This window comes from Meles meles, chromosome 15 (genome assembly GCF_922984935.1).
Source record: "Meles meles chromosome 15, mMelMel3.1 paternal haplotype, whole genome shotgun sequence".
NCBI classification, from domain to species: domain Eukaryota; kingdom Metazoa; phylum Chordata; class Mammalia; order Carnivora; family Mustelidae; genus Meles; species Meles meles.
In genome coordinates this window covers 81,545,323-81,566,854 of record NC_060080.1, presented here as the reverse complement: position 1 = coordinate 81,566,854, position 21,532 = coordinate 81,545,323, and positions in this window count along the sequence as shown.

Genomic DNA, 21,532 nt, shown 5'->3' with positions numbered 1-21,532 from the left:
GGGCATTAGGGGCATGGGTGCAGAGATCAGGTAATTTGGTGATGGACATTAGGGAGGGCACATGATGTGATGAGCATTGGGTGTTATACACAACTAATAAATTACTGAATACTACATCTGAAACTAATGATGTACTTTATGTTGGCTAATTGAATTCGAATAAAAGAAAAAAACTGATAAATGAAATCAATCAATGGAGAATTAAATAAATGTTCATGGATAGAAATACCTAATATTGTCCAGATGTCTTTTTTTTTTAACTTGATCTATATATTCAGTGCAATCAAAATCCCAAGCTTATTTTGTGGACATTAAGAAATCATCCTAACGTTTATATGGAGGGGCAAAATATCAAGACTAACCAACACAACACTGAAGGAGAAGAACAAAGCTGGAGAACTAACACTACCTGACTTTAAGACTTAGTATAAAGTTATAATAGTTAATACAAAACAGTATTAGTGAAAGAACAGACATATGAATGGAACAGAACAGATGATTCACATAAAGATAATGACTTTAACAGTAGAGCAAAGACAATAAAATGGAAGACAGATCATTTTCCAACAAGTAGTACTGGAACAACTGGACATGCACATATGGGGGGAAAAAACAAACAAACAAACAAACAAAACAAAATAAAACCAGACCTTAACTTTTTAACCAAAATTAGCTCAAATGAACCACTTACCTAAATGTAGAACACAAAAGTATAAAACTCCTAGAATATAACGTAGAAGAAAATCTAGATGACTTTGGGCTTGACATTGACCTTACTATATGTAACATCAAAGATATAATCCATGAGTTGATCAGCGGAACTTTATTAAATTAAAAATTTCTTCTCTGTGAAAGGCACAGAAATAATGAAAGCATGAGCCAAAGACTGAGAGAAAATATTTGCAAAATACATATCTAATACACATCTAATAGCCAAAATATACCAAGAATTCTTAAAACTGACAATAAGAAAACCAATGACCTGACTGAAAAAATGAGCTAAAAACCTTAACAGATACATCACCAAAGAAGATATACAGGTGGAAAATAAGCATATGAAAAGATATTCCACAATAAATCTCCTCAGGGAAATGCAAATTAAAACAACAACGACATCAATTCATGTCTATGAGAATGACCAAAATCCAGAACACTGACACTTAAAATCTGATGATAATGTGCAACAGAAATTCTCATTTAGTTGTGGTAAGAATGCAAAATGGTACAGCCTCTTTGGAAGACAGTTTCACAGCTTCTTACAAAACTACATAGGGTCTATACAAATTTTATGATTATTTGTTCCAGCTCTGTGAAAAGTGTCAATGATATTTTGATAGGGATTGCACTGAATGTGTAGATTCCTCTGGGTAACATAGACATTTTAACAATATTTATTCTTTCAAACCTTGAGCATAGAATGTTTTTCCATATCTTTGTGTCTTCCTCAAATTCTTTCATAAGTGTTCTGTAATTTTTAGAGTACAGATTCTTTACCTCTTTGCTTAGGTTTATTCCTAGGTCCACATAGAGTATCGTGTCATCGATGAAGAGTGAGAGTTTGACTTTTTCCTTGCCAATTTGAATTCTCCCCCCCCCCCCTTCCCTTTTTGTTGTCTCATTGCTGAGGCTAGGACTTCTAGTACTTTGTTGAAGAACAGTGGTGAGAGTGGGCATCCATGTCATGTTCGTGATCTTAGGGGCAAAGCTTTCAGTTCTTCCCCACTGAGAATGATACTCACTGTGGGTTTTTTGTAGATGGCTTTTGTGATATTGAGTTATGTCTCCTCTCTCCTTATGCTGTGAAGAGTTTTAATCAAGAAAGGATACTTTACTTTGTCAAATGCTTTTTCTGCATCAATTGAGAGGATCATATAGTTCTGTCTTTTCTTTTAGTAATGGATCTACCACATGTATTGATTTGTGAATGTTGAACCACTCTTTTTTTTTTTTATTTCTTATCAGAGTAACAGAATTCATTGTTTCTGCACCACACTCAGTGCTCCATGCAATGCGTGCCCTCCATAATACCCACCAACTGGCTCCCTCAACCTCCCACCCCCCACCCCTTCAAACCACTTGAACCACTCTTGCAGCCAAGAATAAGATCCACTTGGTCTGGCGAATATCCTTGTAATGTACTGCTGGACCCTATTGGCTAGTAATCTTGGCATTTTGACATCCATGTTCATCAGGGATATTGGTCTGTATTTCTACTTTTTGATGGGGTCTTTGTCTGGTTTTGGGATCAATGTAATGCTGGCCTCATAGAATGAGTTTGGAAGTTTCCCTTCCATTTCTATTTTTGAAACAGCTTCAGTAGAATAGGTTTTATTTTTTTCTTCTTTAAATGTTTGGTATAATCCCCCTGGGAAGCCATCTGGCCCTGGACTCTTGTTTTTTGGGGAAGGTTTTTGATTACTGCTTCAATTTTCTTCCTGGTTATTGGTCCATTCACATGTTCTACCTATCCCTGTTTCAGTCTTGGTAGTTTATAAGTTTCCAGGAATGCATCCATTTCTTCCAGATTGTCTAATCTGCTGTTATATAGATGCTCATAATATGTTCTTAAAATTGTCTGTATTTCCTTGATGTTAGTTGTGATCTGTCCCCTTTCATTCATGATTTTATTAATTTGGGTCTTTCTCTTTTCTTTTGGATAAGTCTTCCCAGAGGCTTATCACTCTTATTAATTCTTTCCGAGAACCAGCTTCTAGTTTCATTGATCTGTTCCAATGTTCTTCTGGTTTCTATTTCATTGATTGCTGCTCTGACTGTTATTATATCTCTTCTGTTGCTTGGTTCAGGGTTTATTTGCTATCCTTTCTCCAGCTCCTTTAGTGAAATTTGAACTTGTGTATTTGAGATTTTTAAAATTTTTTTGAGGGCGGCTTGAAATCCATATACTTCCCTTTTAGGAGCACCTTTGACATATCCCAAAGGTTTTGAACAGTTGTGTTTTAATTTCATTAGTTTCTGCGAATTTTTAAAATTCTTCTTTAATTTCCTGATTGACCCATTCATTCTTTAGTAGGATGCACGTTAACCTCCAAGTGTTTGAATTCTGTCCAAATTTCCTCTTGTGATTGAGTTCAAGTTTCAAAGCCTTGTGGTCTGAAAATATGCAAGGAATGATCCAAGTCTTTTGGTATCAGTTGGGACCCAATTTGTGACCCAGTGTGTGATCTATTCTGGAGGAAGTTCCATGTGCACTTGAGAAGAATGTGTATTCTGTTTCTTTAGGATGGAATGCTCTGTGTATATCTGTGAAGTCCAAAGAGCCCAGGTATCATTCAAAGCCCTGATTCCTTGTTGATCTGCTTAGATATCTGTCCATTTCTGTGAGTGGGCTGTTGAAGTTCCCCACTGTTAATGTATTATTTTTAATGGGGTTCTTTACTTTGGTTAGTAATTCATTGATGTAATTGGCCGCTCCCAAATTACTGGCATAAGTACTTATAATTGTTAGATCTGCTTGTTGGGTAGACTCTTTAAGTATGATACAGTGTCCTCTTCATCTCTCACTACAGCCTTTTGTCTAAAATCGAATTTACCTGATATGCAGATTGATACCCCAGCTTTCTTTGAGTTCCATGATCATGGTAAATTGTTCTCCACCCTCACTTTCAGTTTAGAGGTGACTTTAGGTCTGAAATGAGTCTCTTGTAGACAGCATATGGATAGGTCTTGTTTCTTATCCGATCTGATACCCTTTGTCTTTTGACTGGAACATATAGCTCATTTACATTCAGAGCAACTATTGAAAGATATGAATTTAGTGCCATTGTATTACCTGTAAAATCCCTGTTTATGTAGACTGTCTATGTTTCCTTCTGGTCTATGTTACTCTTGGGCTCTCTCCTTGCTTACAGGATCCCCCTTACTATTTCTTGCAGGACTGGCTTGGTACTCACATATTCTTTCAGTTTCTGTCTTTCCTGGAAGCTCTTTGTCTCTCCTGCCATTTTGAATGACAACCATGCTGGATAAAGTATTCTTGGCTGCATGGGTTTTTTTTTCCCTCATTTAGTACCCTGAGTATATGCTGCCATGTTTTACTGGCTTGCCAGGCCTCTGTTGATAGGTCTGTTGCTAGTCTAATGTTCCTACCCCTGTGGGTAAGGGACCTCTTGTCTTGAGCCGCTTTCAGGATTTTCTCTTTATCTTTGAAATTTGAAAGCTTCACTATTATATGATGGGGTGTTGATCTATTTTTTTGTTTTATGAGGGTCCTCTCTACCTCTGGGACAGGAACGGCCATTTTCTTCCCCAAATTAGGGAAGTTTACAGCTGTGATTTGCTCAAACATACCTTCGCGCACTCTCTCTTTTTCTTCTCCCTCAGGGACCCCTATAATTCTGATATTGTTTCCTTTTTTAAAAGATTTTATTTATTTATTTATTTATTTATTTATTTATTTATTTGACAGAAAGAGAGACAGAGAGCACAAGAAGGCAGAGAGGCAGGCAGAGGCAGAGAGAGAAGCAGGCTCCCCACTGAGCAAGGATCCCAATGTGGGGCTTGATCCCAGGACCCTGAGATCATGACCTGAGATGAAAGCAGCGGCTTTAACCCACTGAGCCACCCAGGTGCCCTGAAATTGTTTACTTTGATGGCATTGCTGATTTCTTGAAGTCTCTCCTCATTAGTTGTTTTTCTCTGTTTTCCTTAGCTTCCTTCCTTTCCATCATCTTGTCTTGTATGTCACTTCTCTTCTGCCTCATTTACCCTAACTGTTAGAACATCTAATTTAGACCACATCTCAGAGCATTTTTAACTTCAACCTGATTAGATATCATTTCTTCACAAAGATATCCTCTAATGCCTTTTTATGTTTTTTTCAAGCCCAGCTCGTAACTTTAATTGTTATCCTGAATTCCATCTCTGACATTTTACTTATATCCACATCGATTAGATCTGTGGCAGAGTGTATTACCTCTGGGTGTTTCTTTCATTCTGAATTCCTTCTTCTAGTCATTTTACCCAGAGAAGAATGGATGGACGAGTGAACAGAATCAAGAATATCAACCAGGACCCAAGCAAAGTACTGTGTACTTGGTAGATAAATCCAAAGAGATCTAAACCAAAAAAGAAAAGCAAAAGAAAAAAGGAGGGGGTGAGAGAGAGAATATAATCTCCCAGGGTGGACAAAACATTGTGGTCCACTTGTTCCTGAGAATATTTTGGTCTCTGTGTTAGAGGACACCAAATCCCAAAATTGTAAAGAAACCAAAACTTGCATATATATAATTGAATAAAGTGAAAGGAAGCCAAAAATGAAGAATATATCTATTAAATGTAAAGGTAAAAAGTGAAAGTTTAAAAAAAAGACTTAAAAACAAAGAATGGAGTGATCCGAAGGGGCACGTGTACCCGAATGTTTATAGCAGCAATGTCTACAATAGCCAAACTATGGAAAGAACCTAGATGTCCATCAACAGATGAATGGATAAAGAAGATGTGGTATATATACACAATGGAATACTATGCAGCCATCAAAAGAAATGAAATCTTGCCATTTGCGACGACGTGGATGGAACTAGAGCGTATCATGCTTAGTGAAATAAGTCAGTCAGAGAAGGACAACTATCATATGATCTCCCTGATATGAGGACATGGAGAAGCAACATGGGGGCTTAGGGGGATAGGAGAAGAATAAATGAAACAAGATGGGATTGGGAGGGAGACAAACCATAAATGACTCTTAATCTCACAAAACAAACTGGGGGTTGCTGGGGGGAGGTGGGATTGGGAGAGGGGGAGGGGGCTATGGACATTGGGGAGGGTATGTGCTATCGTGAGTGCTGTGAAGTGTGTAAACCTGGCGATTCACAGACCTGTACCCCTGGGGATAAAAAGACATTATATGTTTATTAAAAAAAAATTTTGGAAGGGGAGGCGAACCATAAGAGACTATGAACTCTGGAAAACAACCTGAGGGTTTTGAAGGGTCAGGGGTGGGAGGTTGGGGGAACAGATGGTGGGTAATGGGGAGGGCACGTTTTGCATGGAGCACTGGGTGTTGTGCAAAAACAATGAATACTGTTACGCTGAAAAAATAAATAAAATGGGGGAAAAAAAACAAAGAATGGATAAAATAAACTAGTTGAAAGGAACAAAAGGAGTAAAGAAATGGAAAATTTTAAACTGAAAGATAATCAAATCCTGAGAAAAGAACTCTAATTCTATGACTCCTATATACTATTTTCCCCTAGTGCTGGAGTTTTACAGTCCTATGTGGTCCATAAACTTGTTGTGCACCGGTTCTTCCAGTTGGGTTTTCTGGAGAAGGGGCCTGCTGCACCGCCTCTCAGGTGTCTTTGCCGTGAGGGGAGTTTCACCACTCCTTGCCAGAGGGCTGGGCTCAGTGTAAATTGGTCCTCTGTGTAGCATTTGTTTCCTGAAGGTTTTCTTTGCCTCTTTAGAGGATCAAAATTAAAGTTGTTGCACCCCAATCTATAGCCCCAGAGCTAAAAGACTGTGGTCCCCTCTCTTCAGTAAACCCTTGGGGATAAATGGTCTTCACGTTTGTGTGTGCCAAACTCTGCAAACTCCTACAGAATGCACCCTCACAGATCTTCTCCATGGAAGGTGGAGGGTCCTGAGTTTCTACTGCACTTTGTAGAGCCCTGGCAAGAAGAATGGTCTCTGAACTGCGCATGCACCCACTCTGTCCCTCCTGGGGGAAGACAGAGGATCGCCATTACTGTCCTTTACAAGGTCCCTGCCCTGAAAGCTGTTACCTGGTCCTGTGCAAACCTGCTCCACTACTCCCAGGGGAAGGCAGAGGGGCCCTGTGTTCCTGTTCTTTGCATGGTTCCCACTCAGAAACTGGTTACCCAATTGAGGTGCGGCTTGCAGTACATGGGCAACCGAACTCAAAACACCCTCTTGGGTATCCAACTTCCTTGCTCTGGTGCTTGGGAACTTTACCAGCTCAGGTACCTCCTTATTTCTGTTTACTCCAGGATCCTGAGACCACAATGTCCTACCTAGGGTTCTGCCCCATTTCAACACCTTAGCAGCTTTCAGGCAGGGATATCTCTCACTAGAGCAGACTTCTAAGGGTTCTGATTTTGCACTTCAGGGCTGTATGACTTTCTGACACCTGGCTTACTTATGTTCCCTCTCCCATCTCCCCTCAGATTCACTTCTCTGGATCTCCTGTCTTTCAAAAAGTGTTGTTTTTCTACTTGTAGAGTCCCAGGTATTCTTTTCTTACATCTCAGGTTGAATTCATGGGTGTTCAGAATGATTTGATAGTTATCTTGCTAAATTCAAGGGACCAGATGAAATGAGGTCCCCTACACTTCTGCCATCTTACCTCCTCCCCTCTCTCATTTATCAGAGTTTTATAGTTTTACTCATATAGATCTTGTATTTTGTAAGATTTATACCTAAGTATTTTCTTTTTGGGAAGCTAATGAAAATGGAATTGTTTTAAATCTTAAAATGTCAGTTGTTTATTTCTGGTATATAAGAAAGCAATTTATTTTTATATATTCACTTTCTACTCTGAAACCCTGCAACTAACGTCTTTTATTCTAGGAGGCTTCGTCCTTTTGTTTTTGTTTTAATTTATTTTTTAAAATTTATTGTCAGTATTCCAGAATTCATTGTTTCCAGGAGGCTTCTTCATTAATTCTTTTGGATTTATTTCTTCAAAAATCATGTCATTTGTGAACAAAGACAGTTTTATTTCTTCTTTCCTGGTCTATATACCTTGTATTTCCTTTTCGTGTCTTATTTCATTAGCTAGGACTTCCACCAAAATGTTGAGAAAGAGTGGCAAGAGAGAACATCCTTCCCTTCTTCTTCCTATCTTAGAGGGAAAACTAGGTTCTCACCAGTAAGTATAATGTTAGCTGTAGATTTTTTTGTAGGTGTTCTTTATCAAATTGAGGAAGTTTCTCTTCTAGATTGCCAAGGTTTTGTTGTTGTTGTTGTTGTTGTTTGTTTGCTTTGTTTTGTCATGAATGGGTATTGTATTTTGTTAAATGATGTTTCTACATCTGTTGATACAATAATGTGATTTTTCTTATTTAACTTGTTGAGACAATGGATTATGTTAATTGATTTTTGAACATTATACCTACCTGCATCCCTGGGATAAATCCTAATATCTCATGCTGTATAATTCTTTTCATACCTTCTTGTATTTACTTTCCTAATATTTTGTTAAGATTTTTGCATCTATTTTCATGAGAGACATTGGCATGTAGTTTTCTTGTAATTTCTTTGTCTGGTTTGATAGTAAGGTAATCTGCCCTCATAGAAAAAAGTTAGGAAGGGGTGCCTGGGTGGTTCAGTCATTAAGTGTCCGCCTTTGGCTCAGGTCATGACCCCAGGGCCCTGGGATTGAGCCCCACATCAGGCTCTTGCTCAGAAGGGAGCCTGCAACTCCCTCTCCCACACCCCTTGCTTGTTTTCCCTCTCTCACAGTGTCTCCCTCTGTCAAAAAATAAAATCTTTTTAAAAGTGCTGAAAAAGAATGAGGAAATATTCCTTCTTTTTCCATCTTTTCAAAGAGAATGTAGAGACTAGATATAATCTACCTTTAGAGTCTTGTAGAATTCACCTTTGAAACCATTTGGTCTATTATTGATTAAATTTCTTTAATCAATGTACGTCTGTTTAGATAATGTATTTCTACTTGTATAGGAAAGAAATGCATCTTCATTATAGGGCATATAGAGATTTTTTTTTACATTAATTAATTCTGATTACCACAACTAATAAATGACTTTGGGCAAATTCTTTAACCTCTCCAAGCTTCACTTTACCCATCTTTAAACTGGACATAAAATTAACACTTATTCCATAGAGTCACCGCACATAATAATAGGGGTAAAACTTTAATTGTTTTAACTTCAATATTTCTGTAAAATGATAACTTTCATACTCAATTTTACAAAGTAGGAAATCAAGGCATAGAAAGACTAGACAGCTTGTTTCAGTCAAGATTCTCTTGTTGCCTAGTAACAAGATTGAAGCACTGATCAAAAACCTCCCAAAAAGCAAGAGCCCAGGACCTGACAGATTCCCTGGGGAATTCTACAAACATGCAAAGAAGAAATAACACCAACTCTCTTGAAGACATTCCAAAAAACTGAAGCAGAAGGAAAACTTCCAGACTCCTTTTATGAAGCCAGTATTACCCTGATCCCCAAACTAGGCAAAGACCCTACAAAAAGGAAGAATTTCAGGCCAATATCACTGATGAATATGGATGCTAAGATTCTCAAGAAGATCCTAGCAAACAGGATCCAGCAGCACATTAAAAGATTATCCACCATGATCAGGTGGGATTCATCCCTGGGTTACAAGGATGGTGCAACATTCGCAAATCAAACAATGTGATAGAAAAAATCAATAAGAGAAGAGAGAAGAACCACATGGTCCTCTCAATTGATGCACAGGAAGCATTTGACAAAATCTAGCATCCATTCCTGAATAAAACGGTTCAAAGTATAGGGATAGAGGGAACATTCCTGAATTTCATAAAATCTATCTATGAAAGACCCACAGTAAATATCATCCTCAATGGGAAAAAGCTCACAGCCTTCCCATTGAGATCAGGAACACGACAAGGATGCCCACTCTCACCACTCTTGTTCAACATAATATTGGAAGTCCTAGCAATGGCAATCAGACAACAAAGAGAAATAAAATGTACCCAAATTGGGAATGAAGACGTCAAATTCTCTCTCTTCACAGATGACATGATTCCTTATATGGAAAACCCCAAAGACTCCACCCCCAAGCTCCTAGAACTCATACAGCAATTCAGTAAGGTGGCAGGATACAAAGTCAATGTACAGAAATCTTGGCTTTCTTATACACTAACAATGAAAATACAGAAAGGGAAATTAGAGAATCGATTCCATTTACTAGAGCACCAAGAACCTTAAGATACCAGGGAAGAAACCTAACCAAAGAGCTAAAGGACCTGTACTTGAGGAACTACAGAACACTCATGAAAGAAATTGAAGAAGACACAAAAAGATGGAAGACCGTTCCATGCTCTTGGATCGGAAGGATAAACATTGTTAAAATGTCTATACTGCCTAGAGCAATCTATACTTTTGATGCCATTCCGATCAAAATTCCACCGGTATTTTTCAAAAGCTGGAGCAAATAATCCTAAAATTTGTATGGAATCAGAAGAGACCCCGAATTGCTATGGAAATGCTGAAAAACAAAAACAAAACTGGTGGCATCACGTTACCTGATTTCCAGCTTTGCTACAAAGCTGTGATCACCAACGCAGCATGGTACTGGCATAAAAACAGACACATAGACCAGTGGAACAGAGTAGAGAGCCCAGATAGGGACCCTCAACTCTATGGTCAAATAAACTTCGACAAAACAGGAAAAAATATACAGTGGAAAAAGACAGTCTCTTCAATAAATGGTGCTGGGAAAACTGGACAGCTACATGTAGAAAATGAAACTCGACCATTTCTTACACAAAGATATACACAAAATGGATAAAAGACCTCAACGTGGGACAGGAATCCATCAGAAACCTAGAGGAGAACATAGGGAGTAACCTATTCGTTATCAGCCACAGCAACTTCTTTCAAGATATGTCTCCAAAGGCCAAGGAAACAAAAGTGAAAATGAACTTTTGGGACTTCATCAAGATCAAAAGCTTCTGCACAGCAAAAGAAACAGTCAACAAAACAAAGAGGCAACCCACAGAATGGGAGAAGATATTTGCAAATGACAGTACAGACAAAAGGTTGATATCCAGGAACTATAAAGAACTTCTCAAACTCAACACACACAAAACAGAGAATCATATAAAAAAATGGACAGAAGATATGAACAGACACTTCTCCAATGAAGACATACAAATGGCTTTCAGACACATGAAAAAATGCTCATCATCACTAGCCATCAGGGAGATTCAAATTAAAACCACATTGAGATATCACCTTACACCAGTTAGAGTGGCCAAAATTAGCAAGACAGGAAACAACGTGTGTTGGAGAAGATGTGGAGAAAGGGGAACCCTCTTCCACTGTTGGTGGGAATGCAAGTTGGTGCAACCACTTTGGAGAACAGTGTGGAGATGCCTCAAGAAATTAAAAATAGAGCTTCCCTATGACCCTGCAATTGCACTACTGGATATTTACCCCAAAGATACAGATGTAGTGAAAATAAGGTCCATCTGTACCCCAATGTTTATTGCAGCAATGGCCATGGTCGCCAAACTGTGGAAAGAACCAAGATGCTCCTCAACGGACGAACGGATAAGGAAGATGTGGTCCATATACACCATGGAGTATTAGGCCTCCATCAGAAAGGATGAATACCCAACTTTTGTAGCAACATGGACGGAACTGGAAGAGATTATGCTGAGTGAAATAAGTCAAGCAGAGAGAGTCAAGTATCATACGGTTTCACTTATTGGTGGAGCATATCAAATAACATGGAGGATATGGGGAGATGGAGAGGAGAAGGGAGTTGAGGGAAATTGGAAGGGGAGATGAACCATGAGAGACTATGGACTCTGAAAAACAACCTTGGGGTTTTGAGGGGGCGGGGCATGGGAGGTGTGGGAACCAGGTGGTGGGGAATAGGGAGGGCACGTATTGCATGGAGCATTGGGTGTGGTGCAAAAACAATGAATATTGTTACGCTGAAAAGAAATTTTAAAAAAGTGAAAAAAAATTCTCTTGTTGCTTGCTTAAGCAAATGAGTATTTTGATCTTTTTACTAGGAATTTTGATGGGTCATTCTAACTTCTTGGGCAGACATAGGTTTGAAATTTAAGCAATGCTACAGAGCTCTCTATGTACTTCTTTGCATATAAAGCCTCATCTCTGCTTACTTTTGGTGGCTTAACTTTCCTGGGTATGCTGTCTCAGTAGCAAAATGACCACCATTGACTTAGCAATTTTATCAACCACGGAGAGTACTCTTCTTGTCCTTTCTGGCTCACATTCTTATCTTTAGATATGTCATTACTTTGCAAGGAATGATGTATAGGTATTGACCATCTTGGCCTTGAACTCAGTCTATGACAGGCAAGTTTGGAATATAAATTCTACAGTCCCACCCAGACTGTATGTTAGCAGAGTAAGGGGTCTCTCCAAAGGAACAGAAAAGCACCATGACCCAAAGATATAGTGTGCAGGCAAAGCAAAAATACTTACTCTAAAAGTTGTCAAAGGTTTACGTCTCATAGCACAGACTGCAAACTAGGCCTATATGAATCTGAGACTAAGCTGCCATAGACAGACATTTTGTTTGGTCACCAGACAAAAAAGCTACCAGAGTAGCTTTGTTATTTGTAAGTATCCTGAGTTTGTCTCTAATAAATACCTAAAAGTTTGATTGAAAAGATATGAGTGACATGGAGTCAGACAGTTGATTGGGTTTTAGTTTTCAAACTGATGCTCTTTCTAAAAGGGTAGTTGCTTCATCCTTACTGTGCTCTAAAACTATAATCATAACTAGTATTGATTTATTCATTGCCTTCTACTATTTATGAAGTGAGGAATACAGCCTATACATACTAGTTTCCTAAGATTCAGCTGTCATCTTTAAGTAGAGAAGATTAGTTTAACATTTTGGGCATGAATTCCAAGCAACAGAATATACTCTAATTACATCTTAAAGACTGTTACCTTGATTACCAGATATACTAATTATCTTGTCAATCATCAATCTTACAATTACAAAGGAGGATGCTGTTAATTCAAATGATCTGAACTAAATTCTGTCCTTGAGTTCAGGAGTTTTAATTGTGTCCCAGCCCAGTGGATGTTTACCCTGCCCTTATATACGTAGTAATTAGCAGCATTTCTTTATCCTACAGGTTTTTAAATGAAAATACTTCACAGTCATACTCAAAAGGCTCAAACCACCTAATCCTACCACCCTAACATAATGACTTAAATTGAAATTGGTAAATAGTGAGAAAAGGCTTTATATTCCATCTCTGGTTCATTAAATTAGCTTAATTTTAATAAATACACATTATCTGTAGATTTTTCTTAATGTCTATCACAATTTGCACGTGTTTTATAGTCTTGATTGAGATGGTAGTAGTCTTTACTTTTCCTTATATGGGCTATAGAAAGAAGTACATTTAACTCTATTATGCCATGTATTTGTTTTAGAACATCACATGTTCCATCACTTTCTGCAGGTACAGACTCTAACATTTTATTATATGTAACTTCAAGGTAGCAGTTATGTCTTTTTCATCTTCGCAACATTCACAGGCCTTAGGGCTATACTTTACATTATCAGCATCACTATATGTCTTTTACCTCTTTATAAAGCAGTGTGATGACTGGACAGTTAGAGACAAGCTGATGCCACTGTAAATGTAACCAAACTCCTCAGTCACCTCCCCTGCTCTACATTCTCTGGCTGTTGACTTTTACCTGGTCACTATAAAAAAGCAGCCTGTTTCTGGAGGCCTCATATTTCAAGAAGTATTTTTATATTGATCTAAAAGTCTGATATGCTACAACTTTTAGCTATTGGTCTAAGGAATGTAATATGACTCCAGTGGAGGGATACAATTCAAGTCTAAATCCTCTTCATGCCACATTTTTTTAATTATTATTATTATTTTTATTTGTTTATTTTCAGCTTAACAGTGTTCATTGTTTTTGAACCACACCCAGTGCTCCATGCAGTATGTGCCCTCCCTATTACCCACCGCCTGGTTCCTCAACCTCCCACCCCCCACCCCCCGCGCCTCTTCAAAACCCTCTGATTGTTTTTCAGAGTCCATAGTCTCTCATGGTTCATCTCCCCTTCCAGTTTCCATCAACTCCCTCTCCTCTCCATCTCCCCATGTCTACCGTGTTCTTTGTTATGCTCCACAAATAAGTGAGACCATATGATACATGACTCTCTCTGCTTGACTTATTTCGCTCAGCATAATCTCTTCAGTCCCGTCCATGGTGCTACAAAAGTTGGGTATTCATCCTTTCTGATGGAGGCATAATACTCCATTGTGTATATGTACCACATCTTCCTTATCCATTCATCCATTGAAGGGCATCTTGGTTCTTTCCACAGTTTGGCGACTGTGGCCATTGCTGCAATAAACATTGGGGGTACAGATGGACCTTAATTTCACTACATCTGTATCTTTGGGGTAAATACCCAGCAGTGCAATTGCAGGGTCATAGGGAAGCTCTATTCTTAATTTCTTGAGGAATCTCCACACAGTTCTCCAAAGAGGCTGCAATAACTTGCATTCCCACCAACAGTGGAAGAGGGTTCCCCTTTCTCCACAACACACGTTGTTTCCTCTCTTGCTAATTTTGGCCATTCTAACTGGTGTCAGGTGGTATCTCAATGTAGTTTTAATTTGAATCTCCCTGATGGCTAGTGATGATGAACATTTTTTTCATGTGTCTGATACCATTTGTATGTCTTCATTGGAGAAGTGTCCGTTCATATCTTCTGCCCATTTTTTTGATATGATTCTCTGTTTTGTGTGTGTTGACTTTGAGGAGTTCTTTATAGATCCTGGATATCAACCTTTTGACTGTACTGTCATTTGCAAATATCTTCTCCCATTCCGTGGGTCACCTCTTTGTTTTGGTGACGGTTTCCTTTGCTGTGCAGAAGCTTTTGATCTTGATGAAGTCCCAAAAGTTCATTTTCACTTTTTTTTCCTTGGACTTTGGAGACATATCTTGAAAGAAGTTGCTGTGGCTGATATCGAAGAGGTTACTGCCTATGTTCTCCTCTGTATGCTGATGGATTCCTGTCTCACGTTGAGGTCTTTTATCCATTTTGAGTTTATCTTTGTGTACGGTGTAAGAGAATGTTCGGGTTTCATTCTTCTACATATCGCTGTCTAGTTTTCCCAGCACCAATTATTGAAGAGACTGTCTTTTTTCCATTGCATATTTTTCCTGTTTTGTTGAAGATTATTTGACCATAGAGTTGAGGGTCCCTATCTGGGCTCTCTACTCTGTTCCACTGGTCTATGTGTCTTTTTTTATGCCAGTACCACGCTGCCTTGGTGATCACAGCTTTGTAGCAAAGCTTGATATCAGGTAACGTGATGCCGCCAGGTTTGTTTTTGTTTTTCAACATTTCCTTAGTGAATCGGGATCTCTTCTGATTCCATACAAATTTTAGGGTTATTTGTTCCATTCTTTGACAAAATTCCTGTGGAATTTTAATCGGAATGGCATTAAAAGTATAGATTGCTCTAAGAAGTACAGCATTTTAACAATGTTTTTTCTTCCAATCCAAGAGCATGGAACGGTCTTCCATCTTTTTGTGTCTTCTTCAGTTTCTTTCATGAGTGTTCTGTAGTTCCTCGAGTACAGGTCCTTTAGCTCTTTGGTTAGGTTTATTCCCAGGTATCTTATGGTTCTTGGTGCTATAGTAAATGGAATATTTCTCTAATTTCCCTTTCTGTATTTTCATTGTTAGTGTATAAGAGAGCCACTGATTTCTGTACAGTGACTTTGTATCCTGCCACATTACTGAATTGCTGTATGAGTCCTAGTTGTTTGGGGGTGGAGTCTTTGGGGTTTTCCATATAAAGAATCATGTCATCTACGAAGAGAGAGAGTTTGACTTCTTCCTTGCCAATTTGGATACCTTTTATTCCTCTTTGTTGTCTGATTGCCGTTGCTAGAACTTCTAATACTATGTTTGACAAGAGTGGTGAGAGTGGGCATCCTTGTCGTGTTCCTGATCTCAACGGGAAGGCTGCAAACTTTTTCCCATTGAGGATGATATTTGCTGTGGGACTTTCATAGATAGATTTTATGAAGGTCAGGAATGTTACCTCCATCCCTATGCTTTGAAGCGTTTCCATCAGGAACAGATGCTGGATTTTGTCAAATGCTTTTTCTGCATCTATTGAGAGGACCATGTGGTTCTTCTCTCTTCTCTTATTGATTTGTTGTATCACATTGATTGATTTGCGAATGTTGAAGCAACCTTGCAACCCAGGGATGAATCCCACCTGGTCATGGTGGATAATCTTTTTAATGTGCTGCTGGATCCTGTTTGCTAGGATCTTGTTGAGAATCCTTGCATCCATATTCATCAGTGATATTGGTCTGAAATTCTCCTTTTTGGTAGGGTCTTTGCCTGGTTTGGGGATCAGGGTAATGCTGGCTTCATAAAATGAGTCTGGAAGTTTTCCTTCTGCTTCAATTTTTTGGAACAGCTTCAGGAGAATTGGTGTTATTTCTTCTTTGAAAGTTCGGTAGAATTCCCCAGGAAATCCGCCAGGTCCTGGGCTTTTGTTTTTTAGGAGGTTTTTGATCACTGCTTCAATCTCGTTACCAGATATCGGTCTATTCAGGTTCTCAATTTCTTCCTGGTTCAATTTTGGGAATTTGTAGTTTTCCAGGAATGCATCCATTTCATCTAGGTTGCTTAGCTTATTGGCATGTAATTGTTGGTAATAATTTCTGATGATTGTTTCTATTTCCTTGGTGTTAGTTGTGATCTCTCCCTTTTCATTCATAATTTTATTAATTTGGGCTTTCTCTCTTTTCTTTTGGACTAGTGTGGCCAATGGTTTATCGATCTTATTGATTCTTTCAAAAAACCAGCTTCTAGTTTCATTGATACGTTCTACTGTATCTCTCGTTTCCACCTCATTGATCTCTGCTCTAATCTTGATTATTTCCCTTCTTGCCTGTGGAGTTGGTTTGATTTGTTTTTGATTCTCCAGTTCTTGAAGGTGTAGAGACAGCTGGTGTATTCTGGATTTTTCCATTTTTTTGAGGGAGGCTTGGATGGCTATGTATTTCCCCCTTAGAACCGCCTTTGCTGTATCCCATAGGTTTTGGACTGAAGTGTCTTCATTCTCCTTGGTTTCCATGAATTGTTTAAGTTCATCTTTGATCTCCTGGTTAATCCAAGCATTCTTAAGCAAGGAGGTCTTTAGCTTCCAGGTGTTTGAGTTCCTTCTGAACTTTTCCATGTGATTGAGTTCCAGTTTCAAAGCATTGTGATCTGAGAATATGCAGGGAATAATGTCAGTCCTTTGGTATCGGTTGAGTCTTGCTTTGTGACCCAGTATGTGGTCTATCCTGGAGAAGGTTCCATGTGCAGTTGAGAAGAATGAGTATTCTGATGTTTTAGGGTGGAATGTTCTGTATATGTCGATGAGGTCCATCTGGTCCAATGTTTCATTCAATGCTCTTATTTCTTTATTAATTTTCTGCTTCGATGATCTGTGTATTTCTGAGAGAGGCGTATTAAGATCTCCTACTATTATTGTATTCATATCAATATGACCCTTTATCTTGAGTAATAGTTTTCCCATGTAATTGCCTGCTCCCATATTGGGGGCATAGATATTCACAATTGTTAGATCATCTTGGCGGATAGTCCCTTTAAGAATGATGTAGTGTCCTTCTGTATCTCTGACTACAGTCTTTCGTTTAAAATCTAATTTATCTGATATGAGAATCGCTACCCCGGCCTTCTTTTGAGGCCCATTGGCATGAAAGATGCTTCTCCATCCCTTCACTTTCAGTCTGGGTGTATCCTTAGGTTCAAAATGGGTCTCTTGTAGACAACATATGGATGGGTCCTGTCGTTTTATCCAATCTGTAACCCTGTGTCTTTGTATGGGTGCATTTAGGCCATTCACATTGAGAGTGATTATTGAGAGATAGGTTTTTATTGACATCGTGTTGCCTTTGAAGTCTTTCTATCTGTAGATTGTTTCTATATTTCTGTTCAATGATATTCTTAGGATTTTTTCTCTTTTATAGAACCCCCCTTAAAATTTCTTGCTGTGTCCGGCTTGGTGGTTGCATAGTCTTTTAAGCCTTGCCGATCTTGGAAACTCTGTATCTCTCCATCCATTTTAAATGTCAGTCTTGCTGGATAGAGTATTCTTGGTTGCATGGTCTTCTCATTTAGTACTCTGAATATATTTTTCCATCCCTTCCTGGCTTGCCAGGTCTCTGTGGAAAGGTCTGACGTTATTCTAATGGGCTTTCCTCTGTATGTAAGGAGCTTCTTTGTCCTAGCTGCTTTTAAGAGGGTCTCTCTTGAAACATAATTCCTCATTCTAACTATAAGGTGTCGTGAGGACTTTCGAGAATCTAAAATCTTGGGAGGAAATATCTCTGCCTCTAGTACATGAACGTTGTTTCCATTCATGAGATTGGGAAAGTTTTCATAGACAACTTCTTCCACTATATCTTCTAGACTTCTTTCTTTCTCCTCCCCTTCAGGGATTCCAATAATTCTGATGTTGGAATGTTTCATGGCATCGCTTATTTCCCTGATTCTGTTTTTGTGGCTTCTGAGCTGTTTGCTCCAGGCTTCCTCCTGATCCTTTCTCTCTATCTGTTTGTCCTCCAGATCACTAATTCTATCTTCTGTCTCAGTTACCCTAGCTTTTAGAGAATTTAGATTAGATTGGAACTCATTGAGAGCATTTTGAACATCATCCCTGGTGGCTTTCCGTTCTGCCCTAACATTGTGAACATCATCCCTGGTGGCTTTCAGTTCTGCCCTAATCAATTCTGTTTGGTCATCCATGGCTTTCCCCAACCTAGCTATTGCCTGGATAATTGTTAGTCTGAATTCCTTTTCTGACATATTGTCTATGTTGATAGCCATTAGGTCTGCTGCAGAAGGTCCATCCTCTGTATTTTTCTTCTGTTGGGTATTCCTCCTCCTAGTCCTTTTGGTAAGAGATGACTGAACAGATGCAGCTGGACTTATCGATTGTGGTGCAGTCAATGTGCACCCTGGAACGCTTCTGTGCAATCAGGATTCCCCACCCAAATGAGAGAAAAAAGAAAAGAAAAAGAAATAGAGAAGAAGAAAGAAAAAAAGGGAAAAGAAAAGAGGAAAAGAGAGAGAGAGAGAGAGATAGGAAAAAAGGGGAAGGTAAAAGAGAAGGCTCAGCCCAAATGGGCCACAAGGTAAGATTTGTGAAGTATATAAACAAAAACAGACAAACAAAAAGACTGATAAAATTATATGACAAGAGAAAAAAAATATATATATATAAGCAAAAAAAAGGGAAGAACCTCATCAGAAAGAACCCCAAGTATAAGATTTATATATTATCAGGACAAACACAAATTCACAGAAACACTGACAGAAGGAAAAATTGGGAGAGTGGTTATAAATTCTCAGTGTGGGTGATAAAGGTTATTTTGATTCTTCCTGAAGGTATCTTGATGTTTTTCTTAAGGGACTCAACTTTCCTAAGTTCCAGGGGGATTAGAAACTGGTTTGCCTATAGGGGTAGCATTGATTGGGGAAAAGGGGATTACCTTGAAGTTTAACTCTTTATGTATAGTAGAAAATAAAAATTAAAAAAGAATAAACTAGACTAAACTAAGTTAAAATTAAAAAAGAATTAAAAAAATGAAAAGCAAAAGAAAAACACGGGTGTATGTATCAAAAAGTTCAGGTTAGAAGGTTATTAAAGAATTTGATGTACTGGACATCTCAGTGTGATGGTAAATAGGTTAAAAAATTATCTGTATGTATATAAAAAAGAACCAGATATTGGTAAAAAGGTAAAAATAAAAGTTGTATTTATGAAGTATTGGTGGTTGTTCTCTTGAGTCTTTTTTTTTTTCTTCCTTCCTGGTTGGTTTTCTGGGGGAGGGGCCTGCCACGTGGGTTTTCAGACAATGATGTTCCCTGAGTTAGGTCCTCCAGCTCCCCTCAAGGGGGTGGGCTCTGAGGAAACTTTTTTTTTCAGGCTTTTGTTCTATGGGGGTTTTTATGTTCTTTCATCTGCTTTCTCTCGCCTTGAGAGCTTTTGATGGTTTTTGGAGTTTTAGAGGAGAGCAAACTGCACCCCGACCTCCCTCTCAGAGAGAAGCCTCAAAATGTTTTGCAAGAGCTGCTGGCAGAGTAGGTTCTGAGTCACTGTCCCTGGGGATGCAGGAGCTCCTCGTTGTACCCAAAACCAGGGCAGTGGTGGCTGTCTGGGCAGCTCCAGACCGCCAGAGAGTCTCGGAGCAGAGATCTCACACTGAGATTTTCCCGCTGTCCCGGGCTGGGAATGTCTGGTTTTTCCGGATGCCAGAGCTCCAGTCTAGCACCTATGAGCACCTATCCCAAGGGAGGGTGTGGGACGCGCGCGTTTCAGGATTGCCGTCTGGCCAGGCTCCCAGCCCACCATGGGAGCCAGACCCCACTCGTTCTTGGGCGCGCTGGTGTTCAGGAGCACTGGCAGCTCAGGGACGGAGACCTGATCTCTCCACCGCACTCTCTCTGGCTCAGTGCCAGGGGAGGCTGTCCTGAGTCCGGGGACTTAGGTCCCTGACCCTAACCGCCCAGGCTCCCACTATTTCCCCCTGCGATCCTTTGGTCTTTGTTTTTTGAGTGGTTTCAACCAGACTCCAAGTTCATGCTGGTCCCCAGATGCAGGGCACTCTCGTATTGGGGTATTACTTTCCAATCGGTCACCTCTGGTGGCTCCCTCCCCCTTTTGTTTATCTTCCCATATCAGTCCGACGCTCCCAGTCTGCTTTACCTGCCACTGGCGTCTCCTGCTCCTGTAGAGATCCAGATGTGTATAATTCTGGTCTCAGGCTGATTTCATGGGTGGTCGGAGTTCTTTGGTAGGTAATCAGCTCACTTTAGGGTACAGGTTGAAATGGTGCCTCCTCCTACTTCCCCGCCATCTTGACTCAATCTTGCTGAGAGTTTTTAATGCTTCAGATGTCTCAATATGAATGGAATGCTTATGAGCTTGTTACAAACACCCGCAGAGAGGGTTTTCAGTGACAACACATAAGGAAGCTTAACAAAGGTGCTAATATACCGCAGTGACAAACAGCATTCATTCCTAGCAGTGGTGCGGTAGCCATAATATGAGTACACACGATCCTGACTAGGGTAACTTCTAACATGTCATCTGTCAAACCTGAGTCACGGCTACCATTATTCACAGACATTGATTTTTCTCTTGTTGACAGAAGCCTTTAACATGTTTTCTCAGGATGGGTCTGAGTTAAGCATACGCATTATAATCTGATTATATTTGAAATCAAGATCCCTGGGATTTAGGATCTAGTCTTCACTCTTCCAATGTCTACCTATAGGACCTGTGGCAAGCCCAGTTTTCAGTTCCTTATATATCTAAGGAGAGGATGGGAAAAGATCATTTCTTAGATCACTTTCAGCTCTACTGTTTCTCTAAATCTGTGCTAGCTCAGTGTTCATGGGGCACTCCCTCCGACCGACACAGGAAATCTCCCATAGACAATAGTGCTTCTTCAGGTAATATGCAAATCATGACAAAACTATAGTCTATAAATGGGTGATCGTGTCATGGAGATCCTATAACATTTATGTTTCAACCTTTTGGGAAAATCATAATGTATATGTCTGTTTATGAGAAAAATAAAAGGGATTTTCTTATGGTCTTTTAACCAAAGTTTAATAATTGCAAAACACCCTCTGTGGTGACAAATCACAAGGTCAAAGACTGAAGAGTCACTGAATTTAAAGATCAACTGAATCCTTCCTCATTTGGGGGAGATGACAAAGTAGTAGTTATGTATTATGACTTTCTCTGCTAGAATAG